Source organism: Aotus nancymaae, unplaced genomic scaffold, assembly GCF_030222135.1.
Source record: "Aotus nancymaae isolate 86718 unplaced genomic scaffold, 86718_ANA_hifiasm-v0.15.2.pri h1tg000079l, whole genome shotgun sequence".
Lineage (NCBI taxonomy): Eukaryota > Metazoa > Chordata > Mammalia > Primates > Aotidae > Aotus > Aotus nancymaae.
This window is the reverse complement of record NW_026988494.1, coordinates 16,834,268-16,857,998: the sequence shown is the minus strand read 5'-3', so window position 1 is coordinate 16,857,998 and position 23,731 is coordinate 16,834,268.

Sequence of the window (23,731 nt, the reverse complement as noted above, 5' to 3'; positions counted from 1 at the left end):
TTCCTGCAGTCAGACGCTTCTTCCTGGATCTGATCACATTACCCCCAGCCCCAAAGACTTCAAGGATGCCTATTGTTTAATGTTTCACCTTGCTTCCCAGGGATGGGTAAAATAAGACATGAAAATGTGGCTGGCACAGTGGCTCTGCTTGCAATCTCAAGCACCTGTTCTTGCTTTAGCAGAGTCACACCTGCACAGTTCATCACCGACAGGAAGGAGGAGAATGGGGACATTCAGAAATGCAAGTTGTCCATGGAGAGGCTTGGTCCTGAAGTGGCTTCTTTCAGCATTTTTGGGAGAAGGTAGTTGTGAAGTAAGGCTTGGGTTATTGGCACCACATGTGAGTCTCCCAACCTCTCTACTTTACCCCGTCATGACCTCCTTTCTCTGTATTCTGAGAATCCTGCCCTGGTAGCAGGTTCCCACAGGTCTGTACTGTTATCTCAGTCTCCAGTGTATACTCCAACTTCAGAATGTTTTCAACTGTTGCTCCTCTTTCCAGGTTAAGGAATTTGTGTCCGTGAGAATATATGTTTATTTGAATTAATCTGAATATATATTTTATGAAATAATTTCTTATTTTTATAATTTTACATATAAGGCTCAAAGATAATATTTCTGTAAATTCCTGAATCGGAGGTGTAAGGCATTATAATTTAATAACTCATGAAAGAAAAAAAATTCTCTAAATCCATTTCATCCTTCTTATAATTCTTTTTTTTTTTTTGCGGGGTGGTCGGGGGGAGACAGAGTCTCTCTCTGTCCCCCAGGCTGGAGTGCAGTAGCTTCTCAGCTTACTGCAACCTCCACCTCCCAGGTTCAAGTGATTCTCCTGCCTCAGCCTCCCAAGTAGCTGTGTTTACAGGTGTCTGCCAACATGCCTGGCTACTTTTTGTATTTTTAGTAGAGACGGGGTTTCACCATGTTGGCCAGGCTGGTCTTGAACATCTGCCTCAGCCTTCTAAAGTGCTAGGATTACAGGCAGGAGCCAGTACACACAGCCCTTCTTATAATTCTTCACAAACTCCACACTATTTTCATTATTCCAACTGGGAAATAATCTACATCGGTGCTAACGTGAAAAGGCAAAAATGTTAATAAAAGGTAGGAAAGAGTATATTGTGTATACACCAAAGTGACTCCATTAGAATCCCAGTTCTACCTTTGTTCACTGTGAGTTTGGGCAAGGTAATTCACCCCTCAGTGCCTCAGTTTCCTCACCTGCATCAGGTAAGGATAATAGTGATATTTACCTCACAGTTTTGTTTTGTTTTGTTTTTGAGATTGGGTCTTACCACATCACCCAGGCTGGAGGACAGTGGCACCATCATGGCTCACTGCAGCCTCAACCTTCTAGGCTGAAGCAGTTCTCCCACTTCAGTCTCCCAAGAAGCGGGACTACAGGCACATGCCATCATGGCCCACTAATTTTATTTTTGTAGAGATAGGGTCTCACTCTGTTGCCCAGGCTGGTCTCAAACTTCTTGTCTCAAGCAATCCTCCTGCCTTGGACTCCCAAAGTTCTGGGATTGCAGGTATGAGCCACCATGCCTGGTCTCATAGATTTTTTTTTTTAATTTAATTTTTTTCAGGAAAGGGAACCTGTACCTTCTCTCATAGGGTTTTTTGTAAGAGTTAAATAGGTTAATATATGTAAAGCAGTTAGGACAGTGCTCAGAATATATTATTATTACTGAAACAGAGGAACAAAAGTATGAATCTATACTGCAGATATAGTCATATAGTTAGAATACCTATAATTCACTGAAAGACCATTAGAAATGATACCTGAGTTTAGTAAAATAACTAAATTTAATTTAATTTTAAAAAATCAAGCCTTTAAAATAATTCAGCAATAACCATTCTTATGGGCTGAATTATGTCACCTCAAAATTCATACGTTGATGTCCTAACTCCCAGTATCTAAAAATGTATAAGTGGTTGGTTTTGGAATTGAGTCCAGGTAGAGGTTGGAAGATTTTTGACATGCACATTAGACAAAGTCTACATTACCTTGAAGAGACTGTTGGTAGAAATATGGACATTAGGTTGGGTGCCGTGGCTTAGCCTATAATCCCAGCACTTTGGGAGGCCAAGGCAAGCGGATCATTTTTGCTCAGGAGTTCAGGACCAGCCTGGCTAATATGGTGAAATCCCATCTCTACTAAAAATACAAAAATTATCCAGGTGTGGTGGCAGGCACCTGTAATCCCAGCTACTCGGGAGGCTGAGACAGGGGAATCATTTGAAACCGGGAGGCGGAGGTTGCCGTGAGCTGAGATGACACCACTGCACACTCCAGCCTGAGTGACAGAGCGAGACTGTGTCTCAAAAAAAAAAAAAACAAGAACATTAAAGGTTCTTCTGGCAAGGCCTCAAACACTGGAGTAAAGGCGAGCCTTGCTATTACGTGGCAGAAGACTTGGCTGAACTACTGTATTCTAGTATTTTGTGGAAGGAAGAACTTGTAAGTGATGAACCTGGATATTTAGCTTAGGAGATTTCAAACAAAGTGCTGAGGAGGAAAGTGGAGGCCTCGTTTCTCCTTGTGCTTACAGTAAAATGAGAAAGGAGAGAGATAAACTCAGGGAAAAAAAAATGGTCAGGCAAAAAGGAACCAGAGCTTGAAGATTTAGAGTTCTCAGTCTGTCAGTAGTGTTTTTCATGTTTAAGAATATTTATTGGCCAGGCCAGGTGTCTCACGCCTGTAATCCCAACAGTTTGGGAGGATGCCAAGGCAGGTGGATCAGCTGAGGTCAGGAGTTCGAGACCAGCCTAGCCAGCGTGGCAAAACCATCCCCATCTCTGCTACAAATACAAAAATTAGCTGGGTGTGGTGGCTCAAGCCTGTAGTCCCAGCTACTCAGGAAGCTGAGACAGGAGAATCGCTTGAACTCAGGAGGCGGAGGGCGCAGTGAGCCGAGATTGCACTACTACACTCCAACTTGGGTGACAGAGCGAGACTTTGTCTCAAAAAAAAAAAAGTATTATATATATTTTTTAAATTTTCGTTTTGAGGGTACTTGTGAAGATTTGCTGTATAGATTACATTGTGTGATGCTGAGGTTCAGGCTTCTGTGGATTCTGTAACCCAAATAGTAAACCTAGTACCTGATAGGTGGTTTTTCAGCCTTTTTCCTCTTCTCTCCCTCTCCGATTTTGGAATCCCTGGTGTCTGTTCTTTGCATATTTGTGTCCATGTGTGCTCAGTGTTTAGCGCCCACTCATAAGTGAGAACATGTGGTTATTTGATTGTTGGTTTCTGCGCTAACTCACTTAGGATAATGGCCTCTCGCTGCATCCATGTTGCTGCAAAAGTCATGATTTTATTCTTTTTATGTCAGCTTGTCCTTCTGAAAAAGATGTGAAAGTGTGTTCTGCAGAGAACACTGAGTGTGTGGCTGGACCAGGCTTTGATATAGAAATTATGAGTGTGACCCTTGGATCCAGTCAGTAATCTCAGCAGAAATGCTGTCAGCTTGAACTGAAGGGGACAAAGACAGAATGAAATGAAATAATTCTGTCCAACTTCAGGGCTTTCTACAGGACAGGCCGATAGAGCTCTCTGGCTACAAACATGCATTATTTTTCAAGAAAGGGAAGAATAACCCTGAAGGTGATTCAGAGATTAGTAGAACTACCACTGCTACCGTGAGCCCAGAGGGCAGAGGCCGGGGGACACAGTTGTCTCCTCCTCGGTTCCAGTAGGAAGGTTACCTCCTTGGTTTTAATCGGCCAGGTTGCTGCCTCCAGGTTGAGAGGCTGAGGCTATCACTCTGGTGGGCCCAGAAGCTGGCAATGCCAGCCTTGTGGGTCTGGAGGATTGAGACTGGGGCCAAGGAGGATTTTCCTTGAGTTTTAACGTCTAATAAAATTTGCCTTGGTTTTAGACCTAGTTGGGACCTCTTTTTTTCTTTCTGATTTTTCCCTTTTGGAATGGAGATGTTTATTCTACGCCCGTCGCACCATTGTATTTTGGAAGCAGATAACTTGTCTGGTTTTACAGGTTTACAGCTGAAGGGGAATTTTGCCGTGGGATGAATCATATCTCCAGTCTCACCCATACCTAATTTAGATGATATTTAGGTGAGATTTGGGACTTAGAGTTGATGCTGGAAAGTCTTAGCTACTCTTGGTGCTGTTAAGATGGGGTGAATGCATTTTGCATACAGAAAAACATGAATTTTCAGGGGCCAGAGGGCAGATTGTTATGGATTCAGTTGTGGCGCTTCCCAAATTTATATGTTGAAGTCCTAACCTGTACTACCTCAGAGTGTGACTGCATTTGGAGATGAGGCCTTTAAAGAGATAATTAAGGTAAAATGAGGTAATATGTGTGGGTGGACTCTAATCCAATATGACTTGTGTTGTTATAAGAAGAGGAGATTGGGACACAGGCAATACACAGACAAGAGGTGCCCTGTGAACGCACAGTGAGAAGCTGGCCATCTGTAAGCCAAGGAGAGAGGCCTCAGGAGAAATCAAACCTGCCAACACCTCGATCTTAGACTTCCATCCTCCAGAGCTGTGAGAAAATAAATTTCTGTTGTTTAAGCCCTCCCGTCTGTGGTATTTTGCCCTAGCAAAGTAATACAACCAGTTAGAAAATACAATGGAAAACTATTATTTAAAATAGCCACTAGTTCTATGCTGTCAGATCAAATCTCTTGAGAGCAGGGAGCGTTGCTTCTTTAATACAGGGCCTCATATGGTCAGTTAGGCCCTGAAGCTACTGTGAATGCCCACATTTTTATGAAAATAATCCATCAGCTTTTGATTTTTGCTCCTCTCCTAAGAGAGGCTCCTCTGAGGGTCTCCCACATTCCCATTGCCATGCCAAAGCTGTTGTGCTTAGGGAACTGCTGTTCCACATGTACTTTCTGGAAGGTAGCTTTGCCTCACATTTGCAAAGCTAAAAGGTTCATATGGGGTTTTTCTCAGTGCAAAGAATAAAGCTGACCCAAGGGAGTACTGAAATCTCAGCCTTTCAAGAGAAGGTGGGGATGGGAAAAAAGCAGCAACAACAACGAAGAGTTTGCTTTAGGAATGCAGGCGGTTCCCTCCATCAACAGGCATTTCATACGTGCTGATATTCAGGTTTCAGATCGGCATCTGGTCATTTTAGCAGCAGGCACCTCATGGCCTGATGAGCTGTGCAATGAACTGAATGAATCCCAATTCCCAGACTCCAGTGTGCAAAAATACAATACAGCATTTCTTTATTTTCTATAAAAGGAAGACAAAATCCAAAGATTGAAAAAGCAAGCAGGCACTGAGCTTATTTACTTGCCAGACAAGGGAACTCACGTGAGTGAAGAATTTACCAAGTAGCTCCCTGGAGAGAAAAAGTCAGAGGTTTTTACTGCTAGGAAGGGGAGTTTGGTGGTAGCCCTATGAATTAACATTGACAGTTTCTGACTGCCTGGAGACAAATAATTACATAAGGTTGCATCTTGGTTAAAACAAGTTCCATTCTTCATTGGTCAGAAAAGAGTCTTTAATTAGGTCCAGCAAGGCTCTGGCAATAGCAGGTAGTTTAAAGGTCTTACTTGTGTTAAACAAAATGATGGAAGGCCATTGATTTAGACGGAGCTCATGTACCAGGCCTGAACAGACTGGACCAAACCAGCATGGAGTCACACATACTAAATATTACATAATCAGCCAGAAACTTTAAGCAAGCAGATAGATCTCAAAACAGACTTTTTTTTTTCTCCTGGAAACAGGAGATTCCATCATCATAAGAAAGTCTCCTCTGCTCTAAAATAACCTGAAGTAGTCTGATGTTAACCAATCAATTTTTTTCTATTGTTCTGTTTCCTTTGTAAAAATTAAATTAAGTTTTAATTTTAAATTCAGAGAGTACAAGTCATGTTTGTTACATGGTTATATTGCATAATGCTGGAGTTCAGGCTTCTACTGAATCCATCACTCAAATAGTGAGTACTATACCTGACAGGTAGTTTTTCAGCCCTCGTCCCCTTTCTTCTCTCTCCTCTTTTGGAATCCCTAGTGTCTATTGTTTACATATTTATGCCAATGTGTACTCAATGCTTAGCTCTCATTTATAAGTGAGAACATGCGTGTTTGATTGTCTATTCCTGCATTAATTTGCCTAGGATAATGACCTTCACCTGTGTCCATCTTGCTACAAAGGACATGATTTCATTCTTTTGTATGGCTGTGTAGTATTCCATGGTGTATAGGTACTCCATTTTCTTTATTCAGTCTATCTTTGATGGGCACCTAGGTTGAGTCCATGACTTTGCTATTATGAATAGTGCTGTGATGAACACATGATTGCATGTGTCTTTTTGGTAGAATGATTCTTTTCCTTTTGGTTGATACTTAGTAACGGGATTGCTGGGCCAAATGGTAGTTCTAATTTTAGTTCTTTGGTAAATCTCCAAACTGCTTTTTACAGGTTGAACTAATTTACATCCTTGCCAATAGTGTATAAGCATTACATTTTAGCTGCAGCTTCTCCAACATCTGTTATTGTTTGGCTTCCTAATAATTGCCATTCAAACTGGTGTGAGATGGTGTATTAGGCTGTTTTGCATTGTTATTAAAAAAAAAACCTGAGGCTGGGTGACTTACAAAGAAAAGAGGTTTAATTGGTTCATGGTTCTGCAGGCTGGACAGGAATTATGGTGCAAGCACCTGCTCAGCTTCTGGGAGCCCTCAGAAGCTTTTAACTAATGGGGGAAGGCAAAGTGGAAGCAAGCATGTCACATGGAAAAATTAGGAGGAAGACAGGGGAATGCCACACACTTTTATACCATCAGCTCTTATGAGAACTCACTCATTATGGTAAGAAAACATGAATCTGTGAAGAATCTTCCCCCGCTACTCAGACGCCCCCACCAGTCCCCACCTCCAACATTAAGGATTACATTTTAACATGAGATTTGGGCAGGGACAAATATACAAAGTATATCAGATGGTATCTTATTGGGGTTTTAATTTTCATATTTCTGATGATTTATGTTGAGCATTTTTTCCTGTTTTTTGGCCACTTGTATGCCAACAAACATGCGTATGTATTCTTTTGATAAGTGTCTGTAACCCACTTTTTAATGGGGTTATTTGTTGTTTGCTTGTTGACTTAAGTTCCTTATAGAATCTGGATATTAGTTCTTTGTCAGATGCACAGTTTGCAAATATGTTCTCCCATTCTGTAGGCTGTCTATTAACAATGTTGATCATTTCTTTTGCCATGCAGAAGCTCTTTGGTTTGACTAAGTCACACTTGCCAATTTTTATTTCTGTTGCATTCGCCTTTGAGGTCTTAGTCATAAATTCTTCACCTGAGCCAATGTCCAGGAGAGTTTTTTCTAGATTTTCCTCTAGGATGTTTATAGTTTGAGGTTTATATTTAAGTCTTTAAACCTTCTTGAGTTAATTTTTGCATGGTGAAAGGCAGGGGTCTAGTTTAATTCTTTTGCATATGGTCAGCCAGTTTTCCCAGCACTACTAGTTGAATCTTTCCCCATTGCTTATTTTTGTTGAGGTTGTTGAAGATCTGTTGGTTGTCAGTGTGCAGCTTTGTTTCTGGATTCTCCGTTCTGTTTCATTGATCTCTCTGTGTGTGTGTGTGTGTGTGTGTGTGTTAATCAATACCATGCTATTTGTGTTAGAATAGCCTTATATGATAGTTTGAAGTCAGGTAATGCTATGCCTCTGGATTTGTTCTCTTTAGTTTGGATTGCTTTGGATATTTGGGTTCTCTTTCGGTTCCACATGAATTTTAGAATAGTTGTTTTTTTAATTCTGTGAAAAAATGACATTGGCAGTTTAATAGGTGTTACACTGAATCTGAGGGTTGCTTGGGCAGTATGGCCATTTTAATGATATTGATTCTTCGAATCCATGAACATGGAATATTTTACCATTTGTTTGTTTCATCTTTGATTACTTTCAGCAGTTTTTTGTAGTTCTTGTGGAGATCACTCACTTTCTTGGTTAGATGTATTTCTAAGTATTTTATTTTTGTGTGGCTATTGTAAATGAGATTGCAGTCTTGAATTGGTTCCCAGCTTTAACATTACTGGTATATAGAAATGCTACTGATTTTTGTGTATTGATTTTGTATACTGAAGCTTTCTTGGCATCATTTAGCAGGTCTGATTCTTTTGGAGGAATCTTTAGTGTTTTCTAGGTGTACAGCAATAATTTGACTTCCTCTTTTCCTATTTGGATGCCTTTTATTTCCTTCTATTACCTGATCACTCTCTGGCTAGCACTTCTAATACTATGTTGAATAAGAGTGGTGAGAGTGGACATCTTTGTCTTGTTCTAGTTCTTAGGTGAAATGCTTCCAACTTTTTCCCTTTCAGTATTATGCTAGCCATGGGTTTGTCACAGATGGCCCTTAGGATTTTTAGGTGTGTTCCTTCAATGTCTAGTTTCTTGAGGCTTTTTATCATGAAGACATGTTAGATTTTATCTAATGATTTTTCTGCATCTATTGCGATAATCATGTTTTTTTGTTTTCAATTCTGATTATGTAGTGAATCACATTTATTTATTTGTGTATGTTAAACCATCCTTGCATCCAGTAATAAATCTCACTTGATCATGGTGATTTATATTTTTGATATGCCATAGGATTCAGTTTGCTAGTATTTTTTGAGGATTTTTGCATCTATATTCATCAGGGATATGGGCCTGTGGTTTGTTTGTTGTATCCTTGACAGATTTTAGTCCCAGATAATGCAGATTTCATAGAATGAGGGAAAAACTCCTCCTTGAGTTTTTGGAAATAGTTTCAGTGGAATTGCTATCAGTTCTCTTTCGTACATCTGGTAGAATTTGGCTGTGAATCTGTCTGGTCCATAGCTTTTTTGTTTGACAGTTTTTAAATTACTGATTCAATTTTATAACTCATTATTGGTCTGTCCAGGTTTGGAAATTCCTTCTGATTCAATCCTGTGTGTTTCCAGGAATTCATCTATTTCTTCTAGGTTTTCTAGTTTGTATGCATACAGATATTCTTAGTAATCTCTGAGGATCTTTTGTATTTTTTTGGTATCAATTGTAATGTTGCCTTTTGTAACTTCTGATTATGCTTATTTGGATTTTCTCTCTTTTTTCCTTTGTTTACCCAGCTGTCAATCAATCTTTTTTACCCTTTCAAAGAATGAAGTTTCCATTTAGTTGATCCTCTACATATTTTTTTAAATCACAATTTCATTTAGTTCTACTCTGATTTTAGTTCTTTTTCTTCTTCTTGCTTTGGATTAAGTTTATTTTATTTTATTTATTTTATTTTAGTTCCATTAGGGGAAATATCAGGCTTTAATTTCAGATCATTCTATCTTTCCAGTGTAGGAATTTAGCACTACAAGCTTTCCTCTTAACACTACCTTTGCTGTATCCCAGAGGTTTTTGTATGTTGTGTCTCTGTTTTCATTTGTTTCAAATTATTTTTTGATTTCTGCTTTAATTTTGATGTTTACTCAAAACTCATTCAGCAGCAAGTTGTTTAGATTCTATGTATTTGTGTTTCTAAGAGTTCCTCTTGTTATTGATTTCCAATTTTATTCCACTGTGGTCTGTAAAGATGTTTGGTATAGTTTTAATTTTTTAAAATTTATTGAGACTTGCTTTGTGTCAGAGCGTATGGTCAATTTTATAGAATTTTTCATGTACACATAAGAAGAATGTATATGATGTGGTTGTCTGGTGGAGTATTCTGTAGATGTCTATTAGGTCCATTTAGTCAAGTGTCCCATTTAAGTTCAGAATTTCTTTGTTAGCCTTGATGATCTCTCTGACAGAGCAGGAGCACTATCATCTCAGACAAATGCCACCACTTTAAGTTCCAGCTCCCTTTCTGGCCTCATGCGTTTCAAGGAAATAATTTCTCTTCTAACTGCAAGCAGCCAAAAAGAGCAGACAATAAAACACAGATAAGACAGCTCGGGCACAGAGGGAGGTGGGGGGAAAGTCTCTTGGGTAACTGCCAAACTTCACCCTCATACAACAGGCCCCAGTAAAACAGTGGGCCTTAATAAGCACATTCCTTTTCTTTCAGGTGCTTTAATTTTGATGTTTACTCAAAACTCATTCAGCAGCAAGTTGTTTAGTTTCTATGTATTTGTGTTTCTAAGAGTTCCTCTTGTTATTGATTTCTAATTTTATTCTACTGTGGTCTGTAAAGATGCTTGGTATAGGGAAGCTAAAAGCAGACTCGGAGGGATATGGCTACAGCTGCATGAAGATGTATGAGAACAGACACAGGACTCTCCCTCCTAGATAAGCACAACATAGAGACACAGAAGCAGTCCAAGCCTATGATAAACTCTCCTACCCTGAATCCTTAAAAACTCTTAGTCCTTAATAAGAACATGTGGCTCTGACCTAACTTGGCCAGAAGGCCCTTTCAGGTTTATTTTCTAAAATAAACCTGTCCTTGACTGTTGAGCCACCTTTCATGTTTCTTTCCTCTTTCTTTAATTCTTACACTCTCTAATGCTGAAAACCAACAAAGAGATTCTGGACTTAAATAGTAATGCTGTCAGTGGGGTATTAAAGTCTCCCACTATTATTGTATGGCTGCCTATATCTTACATCTAGTAGCAACTTTTTATACATCTCAGTGATCTGGAGTTGGGTGCATACATCTTTAAGATAGAAAAATCTATTGAATTGAAACCTTTATCATTATACAATGTCCTTCTTTGTCCTTTTTTACGGTCGTTGGTTTAAAGTTTGTCTAACCCAGGAATAGGGATCTCTTCTCCTTTTTGTTTTCAATTTGTGTGATTGATCTTTCTCCATCCCTTTATTTTGAGCAGATGGGTGTCATTACATGTGAGATGGGTCTCTTAAAGACAACAGACTTGGCTTTGTTTTTTTTGTTTTTTTCAAATCCAACTTGCCACTCTATGAATTTTAGGTGGAGCATTTAGGCTGTTTACATTCACAGTTAATATTGATATGAGAGGTTTTGTTCCCATCATAGTTGTTGTTAGCCAGTTGCTTTGCAGTCTCTCTTGCATAGTTGCTCTATAGAGTCTATGGGCTTTGTACTCATGTGTGCATTTGTGTTAGCAAGTACCATTATTTTGTTCCCATGTTTAACATTTCTTGTAGGGTCAGTCTGGTGGTAATAACTTCTCTTAGCATTTGCCTCTCTGTGAAAGACTTTATTTCTTCTTTGTTTCTGAAGCTTACTTCAGTGGGGTATGAATTTCTTGGCTGGTATTTTTTTTTCCTTAAGAAAGCTAAAAATTGATTTTCAATTGCTTCTGGCTTGAAAGGCTTCTGTTGAGTAGTCCACTGTTAGTCTGATGGGATTCCCTTTATAGGTAATTTGACCCTTTTCTCCAACTGTTGTTACATTTTTTTTTCCTCCTTCATTTACCTTGTGTAGTATATTAGGTCATTTTACATTGCTATAAAGAAATATCTGAGACTGAGTAATTTATAATGAAAAGAGGTTTAATTTTCTCACAGTTCTGTAGGCTGAGCCAGCATGGTGCTGGCATCTGCTCAACTTCTGAGAGAGGGCTCAGGGAGCTTTTACTTATGTTGGAAGTGGGAGCAGGCACGTCAAATGGTGAAAGTGGGGCCAAGAGAGAGCAAAGGGGAAGATACAACACACTTTTAAAAAACCAGCTCTTGTGTGAATTCACTCCTTATTTTGAGGATAGCACCAAAGGGATGGTGCAAAAGCATTATGCAAAATATTCCCCAATGATCCAATCACCTCCCAACAAGCCTCACATCTCCAGCACATGGGAATACATTTCAACATGAGATTTGGAAAGGACAGCCAATACTACATCAGATGCTCTATAACTATGTGCCTTGGGGATGGTCATTTTATATAGTATCTCATAGGAATTCTCTAAATTTCTTGTATCTACATGTCTACCTCTCTAGCAAGACTGGAAAAATTTTCCTGCATTACACCCTCAAGTATGTTTTGCAAGTTGTCTTTTCTTATTCTCTACTAGAAATGCCAAAAGTCATAGATTTAGTCTTTTTCTTCCTCTTGGTATAGTCTATTTAAAAAACCTTCAACTGTATTTTGGAATTCCTGCAGTGAATATTTTAATTCCAGTAGTTCTGTGTGGTTCTTACTTAATACAGTGACATCATTCTTAGCTGGATTTTTTCCTGCAAGGTCATGAATATATCATCTTACTTCTTTCTGGCCTACGAGGGTTCTGCTCAAAAATCTGTTGATTATGTCACTGGGCTTCCATTGTGCATAACAATTTGCATTTCTCTTGCTGCTTTCAAGACTGTTTGTCTTTAACTTTTGACAGTTTTAACTGTCTTCTGGACTTAAGATATATAAGTGCCTAAATGGACCTAATAGATATCTACAGACTATCCCAACCAACAAACACAAAGAATAAACATTCTCCTCATCTGCACATGGAACATTTTTTAAGATTGATCACATGTTCTGTCATAAAGCCGTGTTAAAGTCTCCTACTATTATTGTATTACATTATGTATCTCCACATAGACAAACTCTATAGTTTTACTCCTCTCCCCCCATGTTTGATACTTTTGATGTACAATTTACACCTTTTCATAATTGGTATCTCTTAATTACAGTAGCTTTAGTCATTTTTAATAGTTTTGAGTTTTAACCTTTACACTAAGGTTAAAGTTTATACCCTTTATGTATATGTTATACCCTTTAACCTTAGGCAATGGGTAGGTCAATTTAGTATATATTAAAACAATAAAGGTTAAAGATATAGCATATACTAAATTGTTTTAACATATACTAAATTGACCTACCCATTGCCATTACAGTATTAGAGTATCTTGGATTTGAAAATGTTCTTATTTTATTGATAAGATTTATACTTTCATATGTTTTCATGCTACTATTTAGCATCCCCTTCTTCCATCTTGAAAAACTCCCTTTGGAATTTTTAAAATGCATGTCTAATGGTGATAAACTAAGCTTTTTCTTGTCTGTGTGACAGTCTTTTTCATCCTTCATTTTTGAGAGACAGAACTGTTGGGTACAGTATTCTTAGTTGGATTCCTGCCCCCTCTACCCCACAAAGTTTTGAAAATATCATCTTACTCCTTTTTGGCCTACAAGGTTTCTGCTGAAAAATTTGTTGATAATGTCATTGGGATTCCTTTGTACATAATAATTTGCTTTTTCCTTGCTGCTTTCAGCACTCTCTGTCTTTAACTTTTGACAATTTGATTATGATGTTTCTCAGTGTATTAATCTTACTTGGCATCTTTGAGCTTACTGAATCAAGATTTCTATTTCCTTTTAAAAGCTTGAGAAGCTTCCGGCTTACTGTTACTTTCTCTTTTTCTGGAACATAGATAATGCATATGATGTTCAATTGATGGTATTCTATTAGTCTCTTAAAGTGGCTTAACTAATTTTCATTATTTTCTATTTTTGCTCCTCAAACTGAGTGACTAACTTTCTCTCTCTCTCTTTTTCTTTCTTTCTTTCTTTCTTTCTTTCTTTCTTTCTTTCTTTCTTCCTTCCTTTTTGATTTAAACAACAGAGATTTATTTTCTCACTGTTGTGGAGGCTAAAAAGTCCAAATCAAGGTGCCACCAGAGTCAGTACCTGGTGAGGGCTATTAAATAAAAATTATAGAAGGCAGTTGTTTTGGACTAAGATCCTATACCAGACCCCAACAGACCAGACTAAAAATCACAATGGAGTCACTCAGGCTGAAGTTCAACATCACTAAACTAAAACTAAGTTGTTACCTGACATTCTGAGAAATCAGAAACTTTCATTTCCACTGAGCATTAGCAAGGCACCTTTCCCCTACCTCCAAGGTGTCAAAGGAGATTGAATGGGAAACTTGGATCTTTATGTCCACCTGGCAGTAGAGAGGTGGCACTCCCCTTCTTCCCTCAGCATAGTATCTGAGGAAGCTTCCTAAAAGATAGAAAGAGATAATAGCCAGTTTCTCAAACAGGCCAGTTTGAATCTTCAATCAGCATGATAACAAAGTTCCTTCTTTTTTAACCCTTAACCTGAAGTAACGTTAAGATTACTTGAACAGTTATTGTTCTATTTTTCTTCCTTAAAAGGAAAGTAACTTTGACCAAAATACTTTCCATACTTTATTTCTGCTTTCCTCTGTCCTTCTCTCTATAAAACTAACCCCTTTTGCTCAGCTCATTGGAGCACTAATTCTATTTTATAAAATGAAGTGTTGCCTGATTTCAGAATAACAAGTAAAGCTAGTTGAGATCTTTACATTTGTTGTAATTTTATCCTTAACAGATCTCTCTCCTTAGGTTGCAGATGACTGCCTTCCTGCTGTGTTCTCACATGGTCTTTCCTTGGTACATGCACCGAGGAGAAAGCAATCTCTTTTCTTTTTCTTATAAAGCCACCAATCCTATAAGATTAGGACTACAAATTTATAACCTTATTTAACCTTGAGTATCTTCATAAAGCCCTATTTCCAAACACAACAACTTTGGGCTTTAACATATAAATGTTGGGGGAGGGTACACAATTCAGAACATAGCAAGCTGTAAACAAATATTTATATGCAAATACTAATCTTATTTTTTTTTTAATTCAACTTTTAAGTTCAGAGGCACATGTGCAGGTTTGTTATATAGGCAAACTCGTGTAATGGGGGTTTGTTTTGCAGATTATTTTGTCACCCAGGTATTAAGCCTAGTACCCATTATTTATTTTTTCTGCTTCTCTCACTCCTCCAACTCTTCACCCTCCAGTAGGCTCCAGTGAGGGTTGTTCCCCTCTATGTGTCCATGTGTTCTCGTCATTTAATATGTGGTATTTGTTTTTCTGTTTCTGCATTAGTTTGCTAATGATAATGGTCTCCAGCTTCATCCATGTTTCTGCAAAGGGTATGATCTCATTTGTTTTTATAGCTGCATAGTATTCCATGGTATATATTTACCACATTTTCTTTATCCAGTGTATCATGGATGGGCATTTAGGTTGATTCCATGTCTTTGCTATTGTGAATAGTGCTGCAATGAACATACACATGCATGTGTTTTTAGAATAGAATGACTTATATTCCTTTGTGTATGTACCCAGTAATGGGATTGCTGGGTCAAATGGCATTTCTGTTTCTGGCAAGCTTGATAACTTTCAATGATCTGTCTTTGAGTTTCCTGCATCTTTCTTCTGTTTGATGTAGCCTGCTGTTGAACCCCTCTTTAGATTTTTTAGTTCAGTTAGAGCATTTTTCAGTTCTATAATTTCTGTTTGGTGAAATTTTAAAAACATTTTTCTCTTTGTTGAAATTCTCAGTTTTGTTCCTGCATTGGTCTCCTGATCAGTGAGCATCTTTATGACCTTTAATCTAAATTCCCTGTCAGGTAAATTGCGTATCTCCACATCACTTGGGTACAGTTTTGGAGATTTATTTTGTTCTTTAATTGGAATATATGTCTCTGTTTTATCATTTTCTTTGTCCTTGTGTGTTAGTTTCTGCACATTAGATGAGACAACTGCCTCTCCCAATCTAGTCAGCTATAATTTTGTGTCTACTGATTCCTCCTAGAGTTTGTCCACATGATGAGCATCCCACTATTACTGCTTCCACCTGAGACTACATCCTCAACCTCCTACCTCTTGAAGGAGAAGAAATTAGACATATGCAAGTCTCTCTAGGCCACAGGAAAAAGTGGTGATTTTATTTTATTTTATTTTATTTATTTATTTATTTATTTATTTATTTATTTATTTATTTTGAGAAAGAAAAAAAAGAATGAAGAAGAGGAGGAAAAAGGGAGAGAAAGAGAGAGAGAATGAGAGTATTGCTTTCTTGCCCAGGCTAGAATGCAATTTAGTAATGGGTATTGAAAACCTCTTTTATACTGATAATTATACTTAATGATGTAGTCAGGAAGGAATAAGGGAAGAAGATAGCAAACAAACAGCCAACCAATATTTCATTTAAACCTATGAAATGCTATGCAATTACTGAGGAGTGATTTACTTCCAATTATATAGCACTGATTTCAAATAAGGTGGTTAAAGAAAGGCTCACTAAAACTTTAAGGATGCTAGACAATAAGTCCTGTGGATATGTGTGAGGAGGATTGTTCCCTGCAGTGGAACAGAAAATACCAGGGTCCTTAGCTGGAATCTGTCTCGAGTGTTCAAGAAACATCCTGGAAGCCAGGGTGATTGGAGCACAGTCAGTGAGAAGGAGGGTGGATTGAGATGAAATCTGATAGGTAACAGTGGCCTTGGAGCCAATGCTTGCATTTTGACTTTTATTCTCAATGAGACAAGAAATCAAAGTGAGGCAGGATGAGAAACGAGTTATAAGTAGAACAGTGTTTGCCTAATCAAAGTGATCTTTCTAGCTACTGTGTGGTCAATAGGCTGCCCATATTGAGCTGTACGGGCAGTCACACAAACTATGTAGGACCAATTCAAACACAACAGCTCTAGGACCAAAGCTTGGTGCATGGATGGCATGTAACCTAAGTAGATTAATGAAACTTTATTAGGGCACTTTTGCTGAAATCTAAGCACATATGTTCTACTGCAAGACTAGAAATTGGTAGGATATTAACCCAAAGCTACTGGGGTGAACCCACTGAAGAACAACACTAACAAAGAATTTACTATAACTTGACAGGAGAATGTGACTGTTATCTTCCCATGTAACAGCATAGGAAGTTTCATGGTTATATTGAAGACTTTAAATATATGCTGTGGCTCAGAAGACAGTGCCCCAATGCAAAAGCTTCAGAAGTCAGTTTTTCTTTCCTTCTCCTGGCCTCCTATCTCTTAGTCCCATTTTCCCTCAAACCTGGTCATTCAAACTAGAATCTCCTTCCCCACGGCAGAACCTAGAAATTGGAACACTTTTTTCTCAAAACCAGTCATAAAGCCTAAAAGTAGTACTCTAATTCACTCTCTCCCTTTCTGTGTATGAATTAGCCATAAAGAAATTATCCAACTTACCTTGTTGGATTGTAGACCATAAGATCCCTACACCCAAAAGGAAAGGGTACATTCTCAGAGAGGTCAAGAGGAATCTAGACAGGTCTTGCTGGGTTTCCTCACTCAGTCTATTAGCATTAGGTTATGCCTTTTAGCTCAATCACATTTTTACAGATGCCCATACCTTGTTGCATCTAAGCATAAAAGGGACAATTTCCCCCGTGTGTTTGGGTCTTTGTTCTGAAGACTCCAGCATACATACTCCAAACAAATCTACATGCCTTCTCTTCAACTGACCTATCTTTTGTGAGCTGATTTTTCAGTAATCCTTCAGAGGGTTTCCAGCCCTTATTCATATGAAGAAAAGCCAAGAGTACAGAATTAAGTTATAATGGAAGAAAACATTGCTTTTTGAAGCTCTAAGATAAAACATTTCAGCATCAGGCTATAGCAACAGATTTAGACCTGAAGAAAAAAAAAAGCTGCCAGAGCCAACAAAAAAGTTGAAAGAGAGACTTAACATCCCAGCTGTTCTCAAATGAAGAAAAGGCTGAAAGCAGCAAGATGCACTAGAAGTGGAACTTCTGAGATATCAATCTGAGAAGTTTCAAAAAGAAACAAATAATATTAAACATTAAAACTTCTTGGAATTTAATGAAGAGCAAATCAATACTTTAAGAAACCCGTATTGTTCTAACCAATGTTTTGGTTTTATATTGTTATTTTTTGGTCAAAGCTCAGTTTCCAGAAAGACTACTATAAATAATTCCATTTTAATTAAAGCCAACATAACCACAAACAAAATTTCTTTTATGAAGTTTATTATACTCATACCACTTACAACATGATCAGACTTTCTGTTGTATCCTAAATCTCCCTCTTGGTTAGATAACTGGTCATCTTGCTTCAGGGAAAAAAATGGACTATATAAAATTTCATACAAAATAATTCTCTTTTCTTTTTAATCTCTCCTATCTTTATATCTATAGCTTTCTTCACATCTCTCTCCCCTACTTACTGGTTCCTTTTTACTTTGTTTCATAACCTTTGAATTAGACAAAAATAATTTTCTTTTCAATGAGAATATTTTTTCTATTTGTCTTATATTCTTTTCTCATCAAAAAATATGTCTTACTTTGGCAGATTTTATATACAGAATTATATATTAAGTGGAATTTTTATTTTACTAACCTTAAACCTAGGAAACAAGAAATCCTAAACTGTATATCAGGTATCATCATTTTATAGATGAAATCACTCTACAATTTTTAGGCATGTTTCTCTAAATTATAATCCTTTCTTAACTGGAAATGACCCAAACTATTAATGAGTAGCTATTATATAATCCAAAATAAGTTTAAGATTTTAAATTACATAAAAGTTTACCAACAAGCATTTATCTCTCTCATTTATATTTATTCATTTTATTCATTGTTAGCAGTTTACCTAGATTACTTTGAGAACTGAGACATTAGACAAAACTAGTTATCATTTAAAGTTATTTCCTTGCTAACCATTTTATAGCCTGTGAATATCAGGTTGTCACCCAAATGTAAACCTTAATGTTAAACATAGTTTTTTTTTTCCCAGATAGCTCAGGATTTAGCTGTTTTTATTAAACCAATAATATTAAGCTAGTCTTATTCATTAAGAAGTCATAGTCTGGTCATGGTGGCTCACACCTGTAATTCCAGCACTTTGGGAGGCCGAGGTGGGTGGATCATTTGAGGTCAGGAGTTTGAGACCAGCCCGGCCAACATAGTTAAACCCTGCCTCTACTAAAAATACAAAAATTAGCTGGGTGTGGTGGCAGGTGCCTGCAGTCCCATCTACTCAGGAGGCTAAGGTTCACTTGAACCTGGGAGGTGGAGGTTGCAGTGAGCCAAGAAGATCGCACCACTGTACTCCAGCCTGGGCAACAGAGGACAGAAAAAGGCTCTATCAAAAAAAAAAAAAAAAAAATTGCAAAAACAAAGATCATTCTATTCTGGGCTGGATTTGTAATTTTAAATGCCAAACTATGACACTTTACAATATCTAGCAGAAATAAATACTGCCTGACCAATAAATCCAGGTAAAAATGTATGCTCATAATTCTAAAGATATTTCTATTTTTATTTTACCATCAAATAAAAAGCCATCTTATTTATTAAACATTTACTTAAGTCACAAGAACCTGAAAAGCATTTGGGCTTATTTACCTAATTATGAGTATTACTTTATTTTTAAGCCAATTTAGCACCATGCAGCCACAACACATAAGAAAATATATGTATATATACGTCTAAACACACATACGAAGATCCTATGCAGTTTACTTCACAACTCTAGCCATGAGGTAACAACACAAACTTACTGCTTTATAAAAAGACGGTTGGATTCAAATTATTTCTCGCAAGATTGGGACCTATTCACACAGCTAAACTTTAGTTACCCCTACAGGTAATATAATAAAGACTGTGGACCAAAATTTTGAGTAAAGCATTTTCCATTGTAGTTTGGCTTTAAAAACCTCTTTTGCTCTTTTTCTCTTTCCAAAATGAGTTTAAGGATAAATTCTCAGTGTTTTCAGTTTAGCTAGAATGGGCTGCACTGTATAAGAAAAACAAAATCTCAAAATAGCACTGAATTAATACCATAAACAGGCTCATTTAAAATCTTCCTCAAATACACTCATCTCTCTCCTGCATGATCTGTAAATGTACCCCAGAACCTAAAGTACAATTAAAAATATATATATATTTTTAATTAATATATATATATATATTTAATTTTAATATATATATTTTTAATTGTACTTTAGGTTCTGGGGTACATGTGCAGATCATGCAGGACTGTTGCATTAAAACATATAAATTTGCAATATATTTATGCAGGACTGTTGCAATAAAATATATATTAAAATATAAAAATATATAGTAATTAAAAATATATATTTTTTAATTGTACTTTAGGTTCTAGGGTACATGTGTAGATCATGCAGGATTGTTGCATAGGTACACACATGGCAATGTGGTTTGCTGCCTCCATTCCCCCATCACCTACATCTGGCATTTCTCCCCATGTTATCCCTCCCCAACCTCCCCACTCCCTACCTTTGCCCCCACAACAGACCCCAGTGTGTGATGCTCCCCTCCCTGTGTCCATGTGTTCTCATTGTTTGACACCCACCTATGAGTGAAAATATGCAGTGTTTGATTTTCTGTTCTTGTGTCAGTTTGCTGAGAATTATGGTTTCCAGGTTCATCCATGTCCCTACAAAGGACACAAACTCATTGTTTTTTATGGCTGCATAGTATTCCATGGTGTATATGTGCCACATTTTACTTGTCCAGTCTATCGTTGATGGGCATTTGAGTTGGTTCCAAGTCTTTGCTATTGTAAACAGTGCCACCATGAACGTACGTGTGCATGTGTCTTTATAATAGAATTATTTATAATCCTTTGGGTATATACCCAGTAATGGGATTGCTGGGTCAAATGGAATTTCTCTTTCTAGGTCCTTGAGGAATCGCCATACTGTCTTCCACAATGGTTGAACTAGTTTACACTCCCACCAACAGTATAAAAGTGTTCCTATTTTTCCACATCCTCTCCAGCATCTGTTGTCTCCAGATTTTTTAATGATCGCCATTTTAACTGGCATGAGGTGGTATGTCAATGTGGTTTTGATTTTCATTTCTCTAATAATCAGTGATGATGAGCATTCATTCATATGTTTTTTTGGCCTCATATATGTCTTCTTTTGAAAAGTGTTCATATCCTTCACCTACTTTTGGATGGGTTTGTTTTTTTCTTGTAAATCTGTTTTAGTTCTTTGTAGATTCTGGATATTAGCCCTTTGTCAGATGGGTAGATTGCAAAAACTTTTTCCCATTCTGTTGGTTGCCAGTTCACCCTAATGATTATTTCTTTTGCTATACAGAAGCTCTGGAGTTTAATTAGATCCCATTTGTCTATTTTGGCTTTTGCTGCCAATGCTTTTGGTGTTTTAGTCATGAAGTCTTTGCCTATGCCTATGTCCTGAATGGTTTTGCCTAGGTTTTCTTCTAGGGTTTTTATGGTGTTAGGTCTTATGTTTAAGTCTTTAATCCATCTGGAGTTAATTTTAGTGTAAGGTGTCAGGAAGGAGTCCAGTTTCTGCTTTCTGTACATTGCTAGCCAGTTTCCCCAACACCATTTATTAAACAGGGAATCCTTTCCCCATTGCTTGTTTTTGTCAGGTTTGTCAAAAATCAGATGGTTGTAGATGCGTGGCTTTGCCTCCAGGGCTTCTGTTCTGTTCCATTGGTCTATATCTCTGTTTTGGTACCAGTACCATGACGTTTTGATTACTGTAGCCTTGTAGTATAGTTTGAAATCAGGTAGCATGATGTCTCCATCTTTTTTCTTTTTGCTTAGGATTGTCTTGGCTATGTGGGCTCTCTTTTGGTTCCATATGAAGTTTAAGGTGAGTTTTTCCAGTTCTGTGAAGAAGGTCATTGGTAGCTTGATGGGGATAGCATTGAATCTATAAATTATTTTGGGCAGTATGGCCATTTTCACTATATTGATTCTTCCTAGCCATGAGCACGGAATGTTTATCCATCTGTTTGTGTCTTCTCTTATTTCGTTGAGCAGTGGTTTGTAGTTCTCCTTGAAGAGGTCCTTTACATACTTTGTTAGTTGTATTCCTAGGTATTTTATTCTCTTTGTAGCAATTGTGAATGGGAGTTTGTTCATGATTTGGCTCTTTGTTAGTCTGTTATTGGTGTATAGAAATGCTTGTGATTTCTGCACATTGATTTTGTATCCTGAGACTTTGCTGAAGTTGCTTATCACTTTAAGGAGATTTGGGGCTGAGATGATAGAGTCTTCTAAATATACAATCATGTGGTCTGCAAATAGAGATAGTTTGACTCTAATTGCTCTGGCTACAACTTCCAGTACTATATTGAATAGGAGTGGTGAGAGACAGCATACTTGTCTAGTGCTGGATTTCAAAGGGAATGCTTCCAGTTTTCACCCATTCAGTATGATATTGGCTGTAGGTTTGTTGTAAATAGCTTTCATTGTTTTGAGATGTGTTCCTTCAATACATAGTTTATTGAGAGTTTTTAGCATAAAGTGCTGTTGAATTTTGTTGAAGGCCTTCTCTGCATCTATTGAGATAATCATGTGGTTTTTGTCTTTGGATCTGTTTATGTGGTGGATTATGTTTATAGACTTGTGTATGTTGAACCAGCCTTGCATCCTTGGAATGAAGCCTACTTGAACGTGATGGATAAGCTTTTCAATATGCTGTTGTAATCAGTTTGCCAGTATTTTATTGAAGATTTTTGCATCAATGTTCATCATGGATATTTGGCTGAAGTTTTTGTTGTTGTTGAGTCTCTGCTGGGTTTTGGTATCAGGATGATGTTGTTATCATAAAATGATTTGGGAAGGATTCTCTCTTTTTGTATTGTTTGAAATAGTTTCAGAAGGAATGGTACCAGCTCCTCTTTGTACATCTGGTAGAATTCAGCTGTGAACCCGTCTGGACCTGGACTTTTTTTGGTTAGTAGGCTATTAATTGCTGCCTCAACTTCAGCCCTTGTTATTGGTCTATTCAAGGTTTCAGTTTCTTCCTGGTTTAGGCTTGGGAGGGTGCAAGTGTCCAGGAATTTATCAGTTTCTTCCATGTTTACTGGTTTATGTGCATAGAGTTGTAGTAATCTCTGATTGTAGTCTGTATTTCTGTGGAATCAGTGATGATACCCCCTTTATTGTTTTTTATTGCATCTATTTGATTCTTCTCCCTTTTCTTTTTTATTAGTCTGGCTAGTGGTCTGTTTTGTTGATCTTTTCAGAAAACCAGCTCCTGGATTTATTGATTTTTTGAAGGGATTTTTTTTCTCTCTATCCCCTTCAGTTCTGCTCTGATCTTAGTTATTTCTTGTCTTCGGCTAGCTTTTGAGTTTTTCTGATCTTTCTCCTTTAGCTCTTTCAATTTTGATGATAGGGTGTTGATTTTAGATCTTTCCTCTCTTCTCATGTGGGCATTTATTGCTATAAATTTCCCTCTAGACACTGCTTTAAATGTGTCCCAGAGATTCTGGTACATGTGTCTTCATTCTCATTGGTTTCAAAGAACATCTTTATTTCTGCCTTCATTTCATCATTTATGCAGTCAACATTCAGGAGTCAGTTGTTCAGTTTCCATGAAGCTGTGTTGTTCTGAGTGGTTTCTTAATTCTGAGTTCTAATTTGATTGCCTTGTGGTCCGAAAGACTGTTTGTTATGATTTTCATTCTTTTGCATTTGCTGAGGAGTGATTTACTTCCAATTATGTGGTCAATCTTAGAGTAGGTGCAATGCAGTGCTGAGAAGAATGTATATTCTGTGGATTTGGGGTGGAGATTTCTGTAGATGTCTATTAGGTCTGCTTGGTCCAGATCTGAGTACAAGACCTAGATGGATATCCTTATTAATTTTCTGCCTTGTTGATCTAATATTGACAGTAGAGTTTTAAAGTCTCCCACTATTATTATGTGGGAGTCTAAGTCTCTTTGTAGGTCGTTAAGAACTTGCTTTATGTACCTGGTTGCTCTTTCATTGGGTGCACATATATATTTAGGATCATTAGCTCTTCTTGATGCATTGATCCTTTTACCATTATGTAATGCCCTTATTTGTCTCTTTTGACTTTGTTGGTTTAAAGTCCATTTTATCAGAGACTAGGATTGCAACTCCTGCTTTTTTTTTTTTTCTCTCCATTTGCTTGATAAATCTTCCTCCATCCCTTTATTTTGAGCCTATGTGTGTCCTTGCATGTGAGATGGGTTTCCTGGATACAGCACA